General features: G+C 43.7%; 1 long non-coding RNA gene across 1 annotated transcript in view; it reads left to right on the top strand.

The window, feature by feature from the left end:
• LOC132591903 (uncharacterized) overlaps positions 1-21,565 on the top strand; it is a 337,077-nt gene that overhangs the window by 136,221 nt on the left and 179,291 nt on the right. The window lies entirely within an intron of this gene.

The raw sequence follows: 21,565 nt of genomic DNA, 5'->3' as shown, positions 1-21,565 counted from the left end.
AATAGATACGTCATACGTCTTTCCTCATACATATATTTGTGATGTAAATTTAAATATGATACCCAGCATTAAATGATATGTCTTGTTTACCAGCAAAAGTTGAATGGTTTTGGTTATCTGTTGCCGTTCAGATGCATATTGTAACATTTCAACACTTGTTGTAATATCCAGTGCTTTTTTCTGAAAAAATGATTAGGAGTACTCTCATTTTCCAACTCATATTGAAATACTGCCCTCAATGAGGCCAAACTTCACAAAATGTTTAAGGGTATGTGTACCCCTTCACACACACACACACACACACACACACACACACACACACACACACAGAAAAAAGCACTGGTAACATCTATTTTCAAACTCCATGTTCATTCGGAATACGTTGAGGTTCTAGCATCCTAAGCCTAAGTATAGTCTGACTCAGTATAGGAAGCTGTAGTAAAAATTGGTCCATTAGAGCAAAAGAGACATGTCTGCCCTTAGCCAGGCCCTGCCTACCTGCCTTCTTGCTTGCACCCTGATAAAGTGATGGCCCAGAGAGGAGGGTGGGGGCAAAACTAGACTTACCGTATTTTTCTGTCTATAAGACACCCCCATGTATAAGGTTTTCCCAGTAGTGATGTATGGAAGTGAAAGCTGGACCATAAAGAAGGCTGATCACCGAAGAATTGATGCTTTTGAATTATGGTGCTGGAGGAGACTCTTGAAAGTCCCACGGACTGCAAGAAGATCAAACCTATCCATTCTTAAGGAAATCAGCCCTGAGTGCTCACTGGAAGGACAGATCCTGAAGCTGAGGCTCCAATACTTTGGCCACCTCATGAGAAGAGAAGAGTCCCTGGAAAAGACCCTGATGTTGGGAAAGATGGAGGGCACAAGGAGAAAGGGACAACAGAGGCCGAGATGGTTGGACAGTGGAACAGTGAACAGTGTCCAATGGACAGTGTTCTCGAAGCTACGAACTTGAGTCTGACCAAACTGCGGGAGGCAGTGGAAGACAGGAGTGCTTGGCGTGCTCTGGTCCATGGGGTCACGAAGAATCGGACATGACTAAACAACAACAACAACATGTATAAGGTGCCCCCTAATTTTTGGGACTTTGATTTAAGAAAATGGGGGGAGATAGCCACCGTGTATAAGACACGCCCAAATTTTGGACATTCTTTTAAAGGGGGAAAACGCAGTCTTATAAACAGAAAAATACTCTGGCTCCACCTACAGTTGGTCCTCCTGCGTTCTGCCCTTCCAGCTGTGATAGGCACATTTAAAACAGGACTAAATCCCTAGCCAGTGGACACACATGGTCAGTGGTGGAAGAAGCTGCTCAGGTACCGGGAACGGGGCCAGCCACCCATAGGGGCAGGGCGAGGGCAGGCTGAGCCACCCATAGGGGTGGGGCGCATCACGGGGCCTCCAGAGTCTGCCTGCCTCCTCCCACTCAGCTGCCCTACAGCTGGGAGGGGGAGGCAGCGGGTGGACTGTTTGGGCAGCACGGAGCCTTGTGCGCCCAAGCCACCGTGTCTATCCCAGAAGAGACGTGTGGCTTGGGCGTGCTGCAGGCCCCGCAGTGGGTACCGCCTGGCATTTTGTCACCCCCCCTCCCTCAGTGGTGACACCCAGGGCGGACCGCACCCACCGCACCCCTCTTCCTCCGCCCCTGTACATGGTGAAGACCCATTTCTCCAGCTGGGAAAGCCTGTTGGAACAAAAATGTCTTAAATTGTTTCCAGAAAGGGCAAGTAGTGAGTGCCTGTCCGATCTCAACAGGAAGGCTATTCCACAGAACAAGGGCAGCCACACTAAAAGCCCTGCTCCAAGTTACTACTGGGGTGGGTGTGTGATGTAGTAGTTGTAGTAGTTATATGCTATGTTGATGGTTTTCAACATAGAACGCCCTCACATCAGATGTCAAGGAGATAAACAACTATCTCATGTTTAGAAGACATCTGAAGTAATGACTGATGTTTTAATGTACTTTTAATCTTTTGTTGGAAGCCACCCAGAGTGGCTGGGGAAACACAGCTAGATGGGAAGGTGTGTGTGTGTGTGTGTGTGTGTGTGTGTGTGTGTAATTATTATTATTTCACACTTTTGTGCACCATCCTGGAAGTCATGGTTATGAAATGCATTAAGTAAATGAAACCAATGGCTCTTTCCTGCCTCTGCTTACAGATAAATATAATATTGTTTGTTTGCTTGCTTCTATTAGTGTAGTACAGATGATAGGATATAGGGATTTTTGTTTCAAGGTGGACAGCTGAATTAGATAAATGTGGAAGATCATTTGAGTTGGCAGTGCTGTGTGCTCCACACACACAAGGAAGAATTTGGTAAGAAAGGGACATTTTCTTGTCACATAATGATACACACAATAAGTGTCCAATGGAGCAGAGAAAGAAATGATGGTGACAAATAGAAAGCTACCTACCCGTGTTTCTCCTAAAATAAGACACGTCTTATATTTATTTTTCCTCTAAAAAAACACATCACGGCTTATTTTCGGGGGATGTCTTATTTTTTTATTACCGGTAAGCATGGTACAGCATTATTAAGCATGGTACGGGGCTTTCTTGCGCCACCCGCTGAGCCTGCTGCTGGGTCCCAGGGCTTCACGCGGCACGGCTGAGGCTGCTGCCGGCTCCTGCCGGGTCCTGCAGCTTCGCGCGCCGCCTGCTGCCGGGTCCCTGGGCTTCACACGGTGCGGCACGGCGCGGCTGGGGCTTTGCCCCGGCACCTGAAGCATTCGGATCATCGGTCGACCGCGTCGCTGGACGATTCCCTCTCCCCTTTTAGCTCTCTCTCCTTCCTCCACCAGCCCTTACCTTCACCTCTCTTCCATTTGTTTTGTTTTTGCAGCGGGTTTTTTTTTTTTACAGGCATCCGTGGAGCAAGAGCACGGTGCCGCGAACTCCTGAGCCGTCGGGTGCCGTTTTTGTGCGGCGTGTGCGCTCTCTTCAGCAGCAGCTCCGAGCTGCTGGGAGTCCCCTGCCTGCGCGGCCACCCCGCCAGTGCTCGAGAAGCCGTGAGCGCTCAGGAAGCTGTGCTTGGAGTCCGCCCCTACATCGCCTGGGCAGGTGCTTCCCCGCCGATCAGCTGGAGAGCTGCGGTGTGTGCGGTGTGTGAGGCTTCAGCAACGAAGCTGCCTTTTCTCCGACCTCCTAGGGGGCTTTCTGCGGAGCTTCTTCTCGGTTGGAGACGCCTGGGGGCTAACTCCAGCAATGGCTGCGTTGGAGCGCTCGCGCTCCCCCTTTCATTTGAGGCTCCTTTCTTGCAGCTCCTCGTGGCGTCGGACGGCATCGTGGCCAGAAGGACCAGCCGCCGCTTACTTGTTTTTTGCGCGCGTGCCCGATTCTTCCGCAGGGGAGTTCCCGGGTCTCCTGCTCCGGCCTCACAGCAGGGTTGAGGCGGCTATTTCCTCCTGCCCAGGAGGGTCCCGCGAACGTCAGGGTCGGGTAGGTACCGGTACCCCAACACGTCTTATTTTTGGGGGATGTCTTTTTTTTTGCCTTTAAAAGATAGTGCCATGGCTTATTTTAGAGGCACGTCTTATTTTAGGAGAAACACTGTATTTCTACGTACCGTAGCTTATTTGCTACTTTTAAGCCATAAAATTGAAGTCTTTAAACAAAGCTTCTGGCACTTGTCTTGAAAAGAGAATGTGTTATTAGGCTTCCTTGATAAAGAGATCCCGCAATTTGGCAAGGCAAATAACTCTTCATTAACTCTATTACACCGGCAGCTCTCCCTCACACCTTCCTTTTGATCAATGAACCAGGAACTTCCATGAGAGATAGATCACTGGATTCAATTTAGGAAGCTTGTCAGTAGCATAACTCAGTAGCATAACTCTAGTTACGAACTTAATTCGTTCCGGAGGTCCTTTCTTTAATTCGTTCCGGAGGTCCGTTCTTAACCTAAAACTGTTCTTAACTAGGGGCGTGCTTTTGCTAATGGGGCCTCTTGCTGCCGCTGCACCGCCAGCACACAATTTCCGTTCTCATTCTGAGGCAAAGTTCTCAACTCGAGGTAACTCTTCCAGGTTAGCGGAGTTTGTAACCTGAAGCATTTGTAACCTGAGGCATTTGTAACTTGAGGTACCACTGTAATTTCCTTACCCTTATTAAATCTATACTGTATATATAAAAATGTAAAATGTCCATGTTTGTGTGTGTCCACTTTTCTCCAAAACTGCTTGACTGATTGTGTTGAAATTTTGACACAACGTTCCATGAGAATATAGGAGTATTTGCATATACTTAGATTATACAGATGTCACACTTGTCACAGGTAAAAACATGCTTTTTTGGAAAAACAAGAAAAACAGGAACAGGAGAGGTTGCAAAACTTCACCCTCTAGCAACAACTCCACTGGTACTGCAGCTATCAAAGCTTCCCTCTCCAAAGCAGCTCAGGTCAGGTTTGCAGGGAACCCCTGCTGGACAAGAGCGAAACTGCAGACTGAGCTGAGTGGAGGTGAGGGCTCGTCTGGGTGGGGGTGGGGGGAGGACGTGGTCGGGGTGGGTCATGGGTCAGGATGTGGTGGGGGGAGTCAGAGGGATGAGCCACAGCAATGCGTGGCTGGGTACAGCTAGTCAAATTATACAAATGCAGTTTTTATTGTCTTTCCTTTGATCATACAATAAGAGCCATCACTATGTGCATGGAAGCAGACAACAAATGCTGAGGAATGATTGTGATTGGAATCTCTTGAAACTGAAACAAAAGGTTTACCCAATGATTTATTATCATGAAAACTAGTCTATGGAACCATAAATAAATAATTCCTTCTGTGTCTGATGTAACATAAGCTTAGTTCTTTGCTAACTTTTCAAGCAATTATAGACTTCCATGTTACATTGTACATTCATTCACAGTCCATCTTTCTCAGCATCACTTTTAACCACACTAATAATATAGCGTCATGGGATAGGTCAAGAATCCCTCCTTATCTTTCAAAAGCTAATTTTAGTGAACCAGAAAGAGAGAGAGAGAGAGAGAGAGAGAGAGAGAGAGAGAGAGAGAGAGAGAGAGAGAGAGAGAGAGAAAGAAAGAAAGAAAGAAAGAAAGAAAGAAAGAAAGAAAGAGGTTGAATTCCAGAGTCTGATTGATGGTACACAATTTTAGTTGATGGGATTATTGCACAGAAATATGAATGGAGGGTTCTACTATACTTGTACCTTGGAAGCTGAACGGAATCCATTCTGGAAGTCCATTCAACTTCTAAAACGTTCAGAAACCAAAGGCGCAGCTTCCGATTGGCTGCTTCCAAAGAACGTTCACAAACCAGAACACTCACTTCCAGATTTTCGGCATTCGGGAGCCAAAACGTACGAGTGCCAAGGCGTTCAGCTTCCAAGGTATGACTGTACTTGTAAGATCATTGGAGCATAGCTGCCAAGTTATCCCTTTTTTAAAGGGATTTTCCCTTATGCTGAATAGACTTCCTCGCGAGAAAAGGGAAAACTTGGCAGCTATGCATTGGAGAGACATTGCTTTTCTCAAAGCTGAGTAACTTTGACTTGACATACACAAGCAGAAGATGTATCATTCATACATTTCAGCATCTGAAAGATGAAATCTTTAAATGCTCTCCCTTATTAATGTCTGGGCCCAATTCAAGATGCTAGTGCTTATCTTTAAAAAGCTAATATCAAAGGGCAAATATTATTAGTAGCATTAGAAAAATCTTTGCCTGGCACGTAAAACTAGATAAAGTTGGTGTCGGGTGTACCTCCCTAGAGAGAGCATCCCACAAGAATGGCCAGCATGTCTTCTAAGGAGGTCCTACAGCTTCAAAAAGCAAATCTGATTGCTGTGGTGATGTAATTATGATTTAGGAACCTTAAAAAAAATACCGTGGAGAAGAAAATATCTAAAATTATGTCACTGGTATATTTACCTCCATATAGAGCTACAAATGTTCTAGTTTAATTGTTTTTTTTTCTCACTTCATCACATAGGATTCTGGGATATATTCTAGAGTCCCCAGATCAGTGACATGGTGGTCAGTGCCCAGCCCTGTTATTACTGATTAGTGTGTGTGTCTTTGCACACATTTATTTGAACATGTATATTACACGTGTACTCACAAAATGGCTAATTTGGGTGAATTAGCAATACTTATCTAGGGATCGTTTGTGGAGAAAATTAGATGCTACAGACATGATGGCATTAACTGGGATTGGCTTGTTTACTTTAGGGGATTTAGCAGTAATCAGTAAAACCCAATAAAAGCAATAACTGCTCTTGCTGTTGCTGTTGCAATGTTTGTTTACAAATGAATAATGGGGTTTAGGGGTAAGATCATGCCAAGATAAAATGATTTAGAAGCAATGACAACTGTTTTTGTGGCTCAAAATACCATATGGAGCATATAATTTATTACTGCTGCAGAAACAAAAGGGGAAGGACTAGGAGTGGAGCGTTTCTGAACATGGAGTTAAGAGACTCAGATTTGCTATGGCGAGAGCAGAGGAACCAGGATGAGAAAATGTTACATGCAATAGTTCTTTCCGTCTCATGAGAGCCAGAGTTGGCTGAGATAATGGAGATAGAAAAGTTAGAGAGAAACGATAGAGTCCAGTCCATATATTGGCCTACCTTTACGTAAAAGGAGTAGGAAGAACATTTTGGATCATGGTTTCACAGTGGTTTGCTGTAGCAGTGGGGGGGGGGGAGCCACAGCTAGGCTTGGATGCTTCAGCAGGAGTTTAGGTATTTAAAATAGTGTTTCCACCTGTTGGAACAGTAACAGAATCCTAGCTTTCACTGGGGAGGTCAGTCACCCAACTTCAAGAATTCACCATCACCATTGCATTGCTTCCCTTGGTTCTTGTGAATCCACCAAACCTTGGTTCTGAATCATTAAAAAATTCCCTTTCATGAGCTGTGACTGTTCCCAAAGTAAAATAACATGGCATCCAGGGCATCAGTTAGATAATTGCAACCTTCTTGTGCCTGACGTATGCTCAAATCAAAGCAGGCTACTAGCACAGCCTGTTTCCCTTGTACCATAACGGCACATTCATTGCTCAGAGCAAAGCCAAATCGCACATATTCTTGAGGCATGTACAGAGTTCCAGCTGAAGCCATTGGCATTATTTCCCCTCTGGCAGCAATATGTGAGTGAGTGTGCACTGTGGACTAGAACACACGCAAAACCTCCCCATAGCAGTGTAATAAAGGGACAGATCAGCTGCGGTGAGCAAGCTATATTGAGGGAAGCTCAGCTTGCCATTAAAGAAACTTTTAAGGATACGCTTTCAAAGAACCCCAAGGTTTCCTAGAAGACAATTTGAAAACCACCAGGGCTCTAATAGATATCAAATTTTATGGTCTATAATTCAGGAAATGGCGCCGGACCTTCCACTTTGGACCCAGCACATTGTCTATGCCAAAATTATGGTTTTAAGTACAGTAGTCTCTTCACATATTACAAAAGAAGGCATAGAATGGCAATGCAGTACATTACACAGTCCATAACTCTTATAAAATGGATTGCTCCCCGTAGTTTTCTAAAGTCTGTAGTCATGCTACTCACTGAATTTCATTGCTGCAAGTCTAATATAGAAAAAATTGGTGGGAAATCTATTAATAATCAAGTTTGTATATTAATAGTGGTCCACTGGGATTTGGCTGCTGTGTTGAAAGTTGTCTGGTGCTTAGGGGACCCAAGTCCCTAGAATACCTAAAGAAGCATTGGAGTCATAGCTGCCAAGTTTTTGCTTTTCTCGCGAGGAAGCCTATTCAGCATAAGGGAAAATCCCTGTAAAAAAGGGATAACTTGGCAGCTATGATTGGAGTGGAGTGGGATATAATTTTCAGGGTTTTTTTTTTCTGTCCTAAAAGCTACTCGTGTAAGTGGTATATTCCTGCTTACTTACTTTATCAATCCTAACTGTTCTGAAATGGTAAAAGGAGCATCTACAGCATAGTCTTGTGCACATTTAACCAAAAAAATGAACCTGGCTGTGTTTGATGGGTCTCAGACTGGCTGCTTAAGATGAAATTCCACTTCTGATAGCTTTCCTTAGTGTTAGTACAACTTTTTGTTTTGCTTCAATACAGATTGAGTGTTTTGTTTGGGGCATATTGTGGTTGATGACAATATATTAAACAAACTGCCACCTCAAGGCATTTCACACACAAGATGGTTAAAAAGCAGTTAAATACAAAAGCATCGGATACATTTAAAACAAGACAAAAGCCCTAATAAAGTAGACACTTGTGGTAAAGACCCATTTACCCATCTGGGAAAGCCTGTCAGAAAGTGCAGACAGTGGATGCCTGTCATATCTTGATAGGAATGCTATTCCGCAGAACAGGAGCAGTGTAGTGGGAATTGATGACACTCACGTGAATAAGTTTGCCACACATTCTCACTTCATGTGGATGCAGAAGGTTACACAGACACTGAATAGACCACCATAATAAGTATGTCCAGCAACCTCTTCAGAATAAATCCAAAATGGGATGACCAAAACCAGATCCCTTCTCTCCCTGCCCAGGGAGAAAGGCTTATAATGTTCATTTGATTTCAGTCTTCACTAATACATTTTCCATGATCCAATAAGGAAGAAAATTGCAATCCTCTAACTGTAAGACTTCTGCAGCAAGAAGCATGGCTGCAGCAGGAACTAAAATTGTTCCCAGACCTCCAGTTTATCTAGTGTATTCCTGAGTACAGCCTTTAGCTTTCAAAGAATGCTCAAATGTGGTTCATGTTCCTGTGCGTTTGCTATAGTGCTTTTAAGGATGTGATTTATTTCTAACCATGATATACCCCATTAACCTGTATGAGTAGAAATACTTTCTGCTTGAGTGTGAATCCCTGTATTCAGATATTTAGATTACAATATTATCTATCAATAAAAATTCATCAGATTGCAACACAAAGAAGAAACTTGTATTACCTTGAAACACATTGTTCTGAGGTGAAACAAATGATGGAGACAAGTTTTGAAAGAAATTGCTGTCCACTTACCTTCCTTCGCTTTGGCTAGAACTAAAGCTTACTGCAAACAAGTGGCTGCATCTCTGATCCTCTACCTCCTGCTCTTCCCTCTGCTGTGACTTCCACTACTACAAAATATGTAATGTAACATCACCATACAGTGGTACCTCATGTTAAGGACTTAATTCGTTCTGGAGGTCCATTCTTAACCCGAAACTGTTCTTAACCTGAGACACCACTTTAGCTGATGGGGCCTCCCGCTGCCGCCACGCCGCCACACGATTTCTGTTCTCATCCTGAAGCAAAGTTCTTAACCTGAGGTACTATTTCTGGGGTAGCGGAGTCTGTAACCTGAAGCATCTGTAACCTGAAGCGTCTGTAACCCGAGGTACCACTGTACTACATGCTTCCTGAATTTCCACTCCACTGGCTGTTGCTTGTTGTGGAGGCAGTGAAGCACACAGTGAAATCACTTTACCTTTTTTTGTATTACGGTGCCAAAGGAGAGAGAAAAGAAGCATGGGCTGTTCTTTTGGGGAGCAGTCATACTTTGAAATGGGGGACAAATTTGCTTCAGTTCATATTTAGGAACAAAGCGATCTAATTTGCACTATTTATGGAACAATCCACAAATCAAAACACAGACCCCTCTGGTTTTTTTCCCCCCAGTGCAGTTCTCCACGTATGTGCAAAAATGTATACGCTAGGGCATATATGCCCTAAAATGCATGTACCGTGTTTCTCCTAAAATAAGACGGGCCTCAAAAATAAGCCACGGCAGGCTTTTCATGAGTAAAATAAATATATGACTTCCCCCGAAAATAAGCCGGGGGGGAGCAGGTCTGGCAAGGAAAGGAAGGCATTTAAGCGCCTTCGGAAGAGCCGGCAAGAGGCAAGAGCGCACTTGCTGGCAACCTTCTTCTTTTCATGCCACTCGCAGTGGCCGTCTCCACCGCCGCCGCCGTGCCTTGGGGCTTGGCACGTGCCCACAGCCACCTCCGCAGCCCCTGGGATTACCGTCGCTGCAGCCGCGCTCCTGGGCGCTCTCGGCACTTCCCCCGCGGCCGCCTCACTGTGTTTTACGGGGGTGGGAGCCGCTTCGGGGAGCACAGCGCAGCTCAAAGAGCCTGGTGAGAGGCAGCTGCGGCTGCAGGTGAAGCCCGGGATCTGCGTGGGCGACTGGGGGCGAACGCCCTGAGCGCTGCGGCGGTGGCGAAGAGGCGCCCGATCAGCTGAGAGGCGGGCTACCGCCCTGTGCGTCTCTCTCTCTCTCTCTCTCCCTGCGCGTCTCTCTTTTTCTCCCCCTGTGCATCTCTCTCTCTTTCTCCCCCTGTGCGTTTCTCTCTTTCTCCCCCTGTGCGTCTCTCTCTCTCTCTCTCTCTCCCTGCGCCTCTCTTTTTCTCCCCCTGTGCGTCTCTCTCTCTTTCTCCCCCTGTGCGTTTCTCTCTTTCTCCCCCCTGGTATGTGCCCAGCCATGAGTTGCCTGTTGATTTCTTCTTGATGGCCGAGACAGAGAGCGGGGCAGGCAAACTGAAATTAAAACTGCAGCTACGGTAGGAAAGTGGCGAGCTCTCGCAGACACGCGGGTGGTTTTTTTAAAACTGACATCCCCTCCCGTCCCGAGAGACCCAGACAACTTGCATTCCTAGGCTTCAAAGGTTATGCATATGAAAGAGGAGATTAAGGAGATAGATAAAGACAACTTCCTATTATCACCTTGCCTTTGTCCTGAAAGGTAGAAAACTTATGGTAGCCATGAGATGTGGGCATCAAAGGAAAGTACTTAACAACTATTTGGTAAAGCCAATTGTGATCTCAGGCAGCATCTGGCTAATCAGTCCTGAGAGACAGAAACATGATTTCTAAATAGAGAAATAAACACAGCCAATTGTACAGCATCTGTAAAATTCATATCAAAAATCATTTCCCTGTTATGATCCAGCTCCAGCCCCCGAATAAGACATCCCTTGAAAATAAGACATGGTGTGTTTTTTTGAGGAAAAAATAAATATAAGACGTGTCTTATTTTAGGAGAAACACGGTATTTGTTGATGAAAATCGTATAGGAAGAGCTTTTCAAAAATATGCATACTAGGCAAAATTGCATGCAGAAATGTGTACTGTACATCACGAGAACTTAAGAAGGGCTTGCTGGATCGGGGCAGTTATCATAGTTTGTCAACCTGTTCTCACAGTGGGTAACCAGATGGCTGTGGGAAATGTGCAAGCAGGGCTGGAGGCCAACAGCACTCTGTCCACCTGCGATTGCCAGCTCAGCTGGTGTTCAGAGCCATGCTGCTTCCAGCAGTGGAGGCAGAGCATAGCCATTGTGGCTGGCGATTACCACTTAAATGCTGGCAACAGCTTTCTAAAAATAAATCACAAACTGATGGGGAATATCAGAACTCAACTTAAGCTTCGGAAAATGAAACACGAGAGAAACCTCAATTAATTCTCTGTTATCCATATGACATTCTTCTCCAAATCATTGCCTTCCCCCACTCTCCTCCTCCTCCCTCAGTCTGGATTTTCTCTCAGTCGTCTCCTTCTCAGTGCGTCCCTCATATGAGAGAATCCAGACTGCGGGAGGGGAAAGTGTGAGGAGGCAGCTATTTGGAGAACATCATATGGATGATGGAGAATTAATGGAGGCGCAGGAAGCTTGCTGTCCACATCAAACAACACTGTGGATGAGTCCGTAGTAAAATTTATGTTTGCAGTGTTGCAAGTTTTCCACTTGACAAGCCTTTCTCTTCCGACGATTATCAACTGACATTTTTGCAGCTGCAAATAAAGTTGTGACACGCTGGACTAAAATGGAACTTGCTGCTGCTGCCCTAATGCTAAACACATTTATGTAGAAACAAGCACCATTTTGTTGTAAAAAAGAAAAATGATAATATATTTCAAAAGTTAAGTAATATAATGAGTCTCTACAACCATGTATGTGCCTAGCTGGCTGCCCCCCTAAGTATGAAATGTTTATAAAAGGAAGGAAGGAAGGATACTTCAGCAACCCGTGTCAGTCCCATTAGCTCCTGGCATGCTCATACTGGCCCGGGTGCTGACACTGGTCCTATTTGCTGCTGTCCCCATCTTCTTCCATTCTCTTGGTGTTTGTGATAGGGATTTGGGGTTTTGGATTTCAACCATGAGGTCTAGCCTTAGCTGCATCACTGGGCTGTGTTGTTGATGCGACTGGGCTGATGACTCTTACGCTCAATTCAGCCATGCATGGATGACTAGTTAGAGAAGAATGTGACTGAAGATGCTCACTTGGATAGGATGCCCATTGGAATGCACATCACATGGAAAGGGACATGGTGGAGGAGTAGGAGGATAGCTGCATATTGGTGCACATCTAGAAATGCAATGCGATGTAGTTGTTTTCTATTTGCAGTGCACGACTTTCAGTGCTCTCTAACTAGTCATACATAACGTACATAGACTTGAACTAGACTGAGGCAAAGGTCTGAAAATACTGCAGGGCATGAAATCAGCAAGGCAAGGCAAAGAATGGTTGCTTGGGCAAAGAGAATATGTTCCCTTCTCATCTACTGCCTCATTGAGAATGAATGCAATGGGAGGACTTTGCCCCTTTGTGATATTGCCACAAAGCCCAACCTGATTGGTTATATGGCACTGTGAGGTCATCACGCTCACTACATGATGTCCAATTGGCTTGGATCATGCTCTGAAGTAGAGAGCATCCCTAAAAATGGCCATGAAACTGTGAATGTGGGCAGTGGGGGTGTGTGTGCAAAAAGCCACTATGGTGTAGACTTCCCCTTAGAAGTCCACTTCTCAAGACAGAATATCAAACCACAAAACAGCACTATTTTAAACTGTTAAATTAGTCAGTGAAATGTCAACCAATTCTAAAATGTCAGATTCACCTGAACTTGGAGAGAGAAATTATATTTCTGAAATCCAAACTTAAAGTGCCCCAGCCTTCCCTATAAAAATGTAGCAAGTTAAATAGGAGTGAAACTGTGAGAACATAAGTCCTCTAATAAATGCAAGATGTTTTATTTGAATTATAAAAAGGACGCCATAGACCCACTGTGTTTGTTCTATTAAGATTTAGTGTTCTAAAATACAGGACATGCAGCGTTTTCTATGTAGTTGTGATGTCCTGGAACAACAGAAAATACTTTAGAAGAATGCAAAATCCATTAGAAGCAGGAACATTTGGCAACCTGTAGTCTGGGTGTAATCTAGCTAGCTGTTACTCTGTCTTGATTGGAGCTAAATAAAAAAATTCCTTCAGTAGCACCTTAAAGACCAACTAAGTTTATATTTTGGTATGAGCTTTCGTGTGCATGCACACTTCTTCAGATAGGCACACGAAAGCTCATACCAAAATATAAACTTAGTTGGTCTTTAAGGTGCTACTGAAGGAATTTTTTTATTTTGCTTCGACTCAGACCAACACGGCTACCTACCTGTAACTAAAACATTGATTGGAGCTATCACTCACTTGTAGTTCAGCTACCTCCCTGAAGACCTAAAAGGTAACTTTAAAACATAGTTTCTCCTTATTCCAGTATTCTTGATAGGCAGCAATAGTAAGATACCAGGCTTAAACTGGAAAACTGCCTTATACTAGGTTAGGCTATTCATTCATTTATGTATTGCCCACGCATATTGGCAGTGGTCCTCTCTAGGAAGCCAGGCAGAGAACTTGCCCATCACATGTTCCCATGACCTCTAGTGGAGAAACTAGAGACTGAAACTGGGGCATTCAGCATGTGCTGGGTCACCAAGCTATGGTAGGGTTGCCAAACATCCAGAATTTCCAGGACATATCCAGAATACTTCAGTCAGAAGCAGCGTCTGGACAGAAATCACTAAAATATCCGGGAAAATCCAGCCATATAGCAATCCTAAGCTATGGTTCCTTTGCAATTACAGTCAAACCTTGGTTGTCGAACGTAATCTGCTCTGGAAGCCCGTTCAGCTTCCGAAATGTTTGACAACCGAGGTTGCAGGAGCTTCCTGCACTTAAGCGGAAGCCGTATCGGACGTTCAGCTTCTGAAAAACCTTCGAAAACCGGAGCATTTACTTCTGGGATTTCGGCATTCAGGAGCTGAAACGTTCCAAAACAGAGGCGTTCGGGAGCCTAGGTTTGACTGTAACAGATCTGCATTATAGCTGGCAAATATTCAATGTAGGCATCCTTGCCAGAGGGTAGCAGTCATAATTATGTTTGTTGCTATTTATATTAAAAAAGAAAAAAAAGACATCAGTAGATGCCCATTTTAGCTTTTGATAGGAGGAGGGCTCAACATCAACCCTTGCAAATGACCCCAGTGCTTGGAGACAGGCAGTTAGGTTGTGTATCTATAGCAGTGACCAGAGGAGGAATGACTGCTAGGAGGAGCACAGATAGAAGAAATGTCATGGTGCATCTGCAGCAGCACAACTGGATGCCTTCATCTGCCCCAGCTGCAATAAAACATGTCTCTTCTGTATCAATCGCTATAGCTACAGCAAGCACTGCAACCATCCAACAGTTTGACTTCACCTCCGCAGGCGCAGTTCTCCATTGTCTCCCGAGATAGATGTATGCCAACAAAGGGGGAATGCTCACCCTTTAAAAAACAGATGGGAAATCTTCAGCCTTCCAGATGTTGTTGAACTCCAACTCCCATCAATTCCAGTCAGCATGCCCAATGGGAATTGTAGTACAGCAACATCTAGAGGCAAGAGGTTCCTCACTCCTACTCTACTGATCTTCCAAAAAGTTGAAGAAACTTGTGAACTGACAATATACATTGCTGCATTTTCTACAGACAGCTGCTTATAACTTCTCCATTCATTTTTGGAAACCTGTATTCTATTCAGCTATAAGTATCTCAGACCTGCTGACCTTGCACTGAAGCTGATTTATAGGAGAATCTGAGAGATAATTGACACTCTTGTCATAGTTTGTTCAGCAGTCTATGAAGACAACATTCTAAACAGCCTCATCTATTGATCTTGAGGGTCCTATTTGTCAAAATTAAGTGGATTCGCTGACTTCCCCTGCCTTTGCAATTGGAGGAACTTCTTAATAGCTTCCTGTATAATAGCACAGCTAGGGGATTGCAAATTTGTGCTAATACTCAGGGTAAGATTAGAGAGCTGGGAATTGCACAGATCTGACAAGCCACAATATTTATGTGCTGTAATTTCAATGTGCCCACAGGATTTAAAGGACGAAGGTTTGAGTTTGGATAGCCCATTCTTAATATACATCTTTGGAGTATGAGATTAGTCAGTAGTGGTGCAATGAACAGAAATAGGCGAGAGTTAGTCATGGAATTAGATCACAGTAAAGCAGCTTTGGAGTTTCTTCATTTCCTTAAACATTACTAAAGCAAGAGATACTACATATTTTTGAGGTATGTATAAAGAAAGGAGGAGGAAAGGCATCCGTTGTCTCCAATAGGTTTATGAACACTTTTATCGGGACAACTTGAGGAATACTGAACTTGACTACAACAGCAGGTCGTCACTGCATCTTAAGATGGAACCCACAAAACTGAAAGTTTGCAATGCTAAGCCCTGCTGAATTAAAATTAAAAAGTCTTCACCTAGTCCTGGAAGACCATATTACACAGTGCCAGATGAGCCTTCCTGGAAAGGGCATTCCACAGGTGGGGTACCACAACTGAGAAGGCCTCTGGTCATCATCTAATTTTGGAATGTGACAGAACTCAGAGGAGCCTCGAATAATCAATGTAATGTCTGCTGAGCAGGTGCAAAGAAAAGTTGGAGCTTGGTTTTGCCTCTCTTGGTAGCTGTCAGTGCATTAGGTCCAAAGACGTCTCTTAATAAGATTTCACTTGTGACTTTTTTTCACTAGATACAGTAAGTATGGAATAAACCCAGTCACATGGGTGAGGTATAAGCAATAATAATGATTCCATTAACATGTGCTGTGTATGTGCCTGATTCTCTGCACCAATGAGGAGAAGAAGAATCCCTTTTGGGTTTTCTTCAGTACAAACTGAAGTACAAACTGGAAAAAGTATCATGCCCCAATCTAGGGCATTTAACATATTAAGCGGCGACTTTCTGTTTCTTTACATTTCTTATCATTTTCTCCCCAAATGTATCCCTAGAACAGGCATCCCCAAACTTCGGCCCTCCAGATGTTTTGGACTAAAATTCCCTGACCACTGGTCCTGTTAGCTAGGGATCATGGGAGTTGTAAGCCAAAACATCTGGAGGGCCGCAGTTTGGGGATGCCTGCTCTAGAAGATCATGGTTTTATATGCTGGTTAGTAAACCAAAACTAAGCCAAATTTTCCCAGTTCAGATGTACTGTAATAGGAAATGATGAAGAGCTGTTTGGCAGTGGAATTTGCTACCAAGGAGTGTGGTGGAGTCTCCTTCTTTGGAGGTCTTTAAGCAGAGGCTTGACAGGCATATGTCAAGAATGCTTTGATGGTGTTTCCTGCTTGGCAGGGGGTTGGACTGGATGGCCCTTGTGGTCTCTTCCAACTCTATGATTCTATGATTCTATAAATTCATTAAACAAACCAAGATAAAAGCAGCAAAGCTGGCACACAAGGGGAGGATTTAGGAGAAATCCCATGATTGTTCTTGGCTTTGTCATGGCCTGTTGGTTTTCTTTGTAGTAGATGGTTGCAATGGAACCTCTTTCTTACCTGGCTAAAGGGAAAGACTAAGCAGTGCCAGCTACAGCCACCTATTCATTTGCATGAAATCTGGGTATCCTGCTCCGATTTGTTAGTGTTCAAAGTAAGCACACAACAATTTAGCTGCGACAAGCATGTGAATTACCCTGCACAGTCTCTGTGATGAGCATACCTTGTTTTAATACTCCCCACCCCCGAAAGCTTTGAACTTAAAGATGATAGAAATATATGCCTTGAATAATCACAACAAATTTTGTAGTCCTTCACATTCATTAGCTTCAAAGGAATACAAAATCACAGGAGTCTGTTTTATTTGCAGCATACACTTCAAAATTCAAATTGATTTACAAGTAAAAAAAAATTAGCAGCAAGAAAAAGGAAAAATAGTTAAAACTTGTAAGCGTTTCATGCAGAGAGCTGGAAGTGAAAATATGATACAGAGTAATCTGTGACCTCTCATTCTCACCTTTCCAATCATGAAAGAGTGTCATGATTTTCAACAGATACACATGCACCTTTATTTATAGCTAAGTCTTACTGAGTTCAAAGACTATCTCCAGGTAAATATGCAAGGGATTAGTTTCCCCCAACTTGATTGCTATGTTATTTGAAAAATGTGGTATTTCATATTCCCTTCAAAAGGTGAAATGGCCAGGGTGCCCTGTGTGGAGAGACTGGTTGTTAAGCCACTCTGAGAACTGTACCTCTGGGAGGAGAATTGGGGTCTCTTAACAACTCTCAACACCCTTAACAAACTACTACTCTCAGGATTCTTTGGGAGAAGCCATGACTGTTTAAAGTTGTATTAGAGTGTTTTAAATGCATGGTGTGAATGTGGCTGGAGAGGACTTCAAGGCCCACTCCAATTCTGTGATTCTAGACATCCACGTGCTTTAATAGAAATAGCATGGTGGCTTGGGGAGGGAGTTACCTACACCTTTAGACTGGTACCATAGCCATTCATTTTGTTACTAATCAATTTAAAGAAAGAATGCGTTTCCAGAAATGGAAAACTGCCAGCCAAAAATCATATCAGTGGGATATGATTGGTAAATGAAGGCAGGATGGAGCACAAATTAACTGAAGGCTACTGCAAAGTGTGCACCTTTCAGTTCTGGGTTAATTTTGAAAATCCTCCTTCTTAAATTGAAGCTCCAAAAGAGTGTGATGCAGTGTGATTCCCTCCCCAGGGGCGGATGAAGGGGGCGGTGGGGTGGGTTGTCCCAGGTGTCACCACTGAGGGGGGTGACAAAATGCTGGCCAGCACCCACTGCAGGGCCTGCAGCACACCCGAGCCATGCATCTCTCCTGGGAGTGACGCGGTGGCTTGGGCGTGTGCAGGCTCCGTGCTGCCCCAAACACTCCACCCACCACCTCCCCCTCAGCTGTAGGGCAGCTGAGTGGGAGGAGGCAGGCAGACTCCTTAGAGGCCCCGCGGAGCGTCCTGCCCCGGCTAGCCCTGCCCCATGGGTGGCTGGTCCCGCCCCTGGGCACAGGGCACAGGCGCCGCCCCAGGTGCCCGATCGGCTTGCTCCACTGCTGTCCCTCCCCCCTATGTTTTAGCTCTTCCTATTCTATCTGTAAGCTGCTTTGAGTCCCTGACAGATAAAACAGCAAGATATAAATATATTCAATGGTGATGTGGAGGATAGTGGAGTAGTCAACCTCCCTTTGACTACCTCTGCAGGAAAGACAAGATGTGGGAGAAATTCATTCCAGAGTGTCGTTGTTGTTGTTGTTTGTTTGTTTGTTTGTTGTTGTTGTTGTTATATTCCACCTTTTTCCCTAACATGGACTCAGCTTGCTGCACTCTTTCTAGGATCTTTTGCTTTTCTCATATTTCCCCCAAGATATATTCATCCATTCCAGAATATTTTCCACCACAATAATTTCATGCCACACCAGTTTTCATTGGGGGAATATACACGCAGTTCTGTTACCTTTTCTACCGCAAGGCTTGGGCTTGTCATTGCCTTTTTAAGGTCTATTCAAAGGGCAAACAAAGTGTTACTTGCAGAGGAGAGCAATAACCTGCACAGGATGTGGACGCTGAAAGAGAGTGTTTAAATTTGTGACTTCTGCCAGGAGGCCTTAATGGTGTTATTTGAATGGTCCTCTTCGAGGAAACGCGGATCAAAGCAAGTTCTCTTGGGGCCAAGGAGAAATATTCCAGGTCTAAATTACTGACCTATGCCATTTTGTCACCTTGAAGCATGAACATTAATAAATAAAAAGAAAGAAAGAAACAACAGCACATTTAGAGGTATTTTCCCCTGTTAAGAAGAAATGTTCATTTGTCCTTTCCACTTGTCCCAATTTATTTGCTAAGTATATGCAGATTTAATATTGGCAGGCCTCTCTTGCTAGATGGGAGGAGGGAGGGCGCCCTGGGTTTAAACAAATCTCTACACCTGAGTCAAAATTGGAATGCCTGAAACTTGTGGTCATTGCACTTTGTTGGGGGGAAATCTCGATGGCTTGGTATTAGACTGGTTTAAAATAGGCAAAGAACTTTAGTTAGGCCCAAAAGATGCTCTGAAATTGGATGATGCAGTTATGCTGCCAAAGCTAAGCAGGCTGAGCAGGAAAACTTACTGATTTGAGCTTTCTGGAGGTCAAATGGGGCAGAAGTGTAATAAATAGAGGACTGGAACCATAGTGGAAGTGGATGGAGGGGGTCAGCGGAGGGTAGGTGCAGTTCTGCATGCTGATAAAATGCAGGTCATAGGGTGCATTTAGATAGGATTCTTTAGATGATTAACTGTCCCGGTCCTGGATTTGTGTAAAGGAAGTGTATAGAAAGTAAATCATATAATGGAGTTGCTTTCTAGTCGGCAAGGCAATTGTTCAACTCAGAAATTGTCTGTTGCACTTTGATAGCCATAGAGTTGTGCCTAGTTATGTGAAAGTCTGAGAATGTGCATGGATACGAGGAAGAAGCAAACATTCCTGGTGCCAGGTATGGATCTTCCAAGGTCCCATCCCAAGGCATTGCTGTGTGAGCATGGGAAATATTTTTTTTGCTAATTACTTCTGTGGGCAGAGTGCAGTCTGTGATAATTAATTCTCTCTAAATATGGTAACAAGCTTCTGTGGTGCTTCACTTTATGGCGAACCAAGCCTCAAGAGATAGCTTGTGGTTTAATTATAAAAAATCATGCGACTCCCTTGGCCTGTGAATAATAATAATGATGATGATAATAAAACTTTTCTCTTTGCTTGTTTCTGTTGTTTACTGCTGTCCATTGTTGGCACAATTGAATGATTGATTCACTAAGTGAAAACAGCAGCAAGATATTTAATGAAGGGTGGTGTTGTCATCAACAGTATAGAGGCTTGTGCTTCTCTGTTGAGGTTTTTGGTGTTTCGGGTGTTAATGAATCTTAAGTAAATAGTCAAGCTGTGCCATGGAACTTCATATCTAAGTTAGAAATCATATGCAAACTTACTTAGGTGCAAGTCTTGTTGAATTCAAAAGGAGTTATTTCTTTGTATTAATATGCATAGGTTTGGGCTTCCTGAGGAGGTTGTTTTCTCCTCTGTCCCACTGCTAAATTTTGTAGATTTCATTAATCGAGTTGCAGAGGTTTCAAAATAACAACTCTCGGAGAGAGAAAATGCCTACCCTGCCATGAGAAAAAGTGGTATTTTTGTGCATCGACTTCAAGATTCAGCTCAAACCCTGATCTGGCTTTTCCAATAACAGTTCAGCTCAGTCCAAATCGCTTCAGATGCTGCTCAGTTCAGCTTAAGGTTCCAGGCCAAGTCTGCTTCAGGAAAAACAAAGTTTCATTTCACCCTTTAATGATTTCAGAATTTTAAAAAACGGGTTTTGCTTTTTCCCCTTTGGGGGGGAAGTGAATGAAATTTTCAGGCACAGTGGATAAAGTCTGCCAAATTACAATCAAGTAAGTCTTGAGGTTTCTGAACTGGGCACATTAACAGTTTGATTTTATATATATATAAGAGAAAATGTCTAGCATTATATAGATAGATATGACATAACCAGCAGAATTCAACCTATCAGTGATCTATGGTGCTTTGCCAGGGCTTGCAATATATGTTTTCTGCTTGCAATAACAAAAACCAGCGAGGCAGGCAACATAGTGAGATGCAATGAGGTACATTGATTTCATGTTTCACAAATTGTTCCAGGCTCACAATCAAATTGTGAAAGTAGTATTGTCCATGTTGCCTGGGTACAATATCTACTTTTATATGAACCCAGAAGAGTGGCTACTTAAGCACTGCAAAAAAGTAAAAAGAACCCCCCCAGGAAATATATTACCAAAAAAAGGGGGAAACTACAACACAAATTTGCCTTACTAATTCACATGTCTAAGTGCAAATTTAGAAATAATTTTATAAATGAGACAGAAATAGAATACATCTCATCATAGTGTGGAAGACTGACCAGGTGCTCGCCAATAAAGGGCAACTTTCAGGCTCCTGCTCCCCGTTCTTTTTTCTTTAAAACCAGGCATGATCTGGCCAGCCCATCAAATAGAGGGTGTTCCTTTGCAAAGTGAGGCATATATTGCCACACTGTTTAGAGTAAAACAGGGAATAAGTCGGTGTGTCTTCAATGACATTCTTTCTCTTCAAAAAAGAAAAGGAAGATGGAAAAGCTGTGATAGTCACATTGCCATTGACATCTTAAACACTACCAAGTGCTATACAAACTGTGATGTGCGTACCACTGAACATGGGTAAAAAAAGAGTTTCTTAAACCAAAGGAATATGAAACAGCAAGATGGGATCTGTGAACATCTTTTAGGTGTTATGTCTTGTGGCAAGCAACCCTGAAGCACTATCTCCCCAGGCTCACACTTCAAAACCTTTCTGGCAGTGAAAGATGTCTGCCCTTCTCCTCAATTCACTACAGAAAATATATTCCAGATTTCAGGAATGCACATTGAAGAGGGAGCCCTTCAAACTCCTCTCCCTGTTCTCCTGATTAGG

The sequence above is a fragment of the Zootoca vivipara genome, chromosome 3 (genome assembly GCF_965207765.1).
Source record: "Zootoca vivipara chromosome 3, rZooViv2.hap1.1, whole genome shotgun sequence".
In the NCBI taxonomy this organism is placed as follows: Eukaryota; Metazoa; Chordata; class Lepidosauria; order Squamata; family Lacertidae; genus Zootoca; species Zootoca vivipara.
This window is presented reverse-complemented; position numbering and strand designations above follow the sequence as displayed.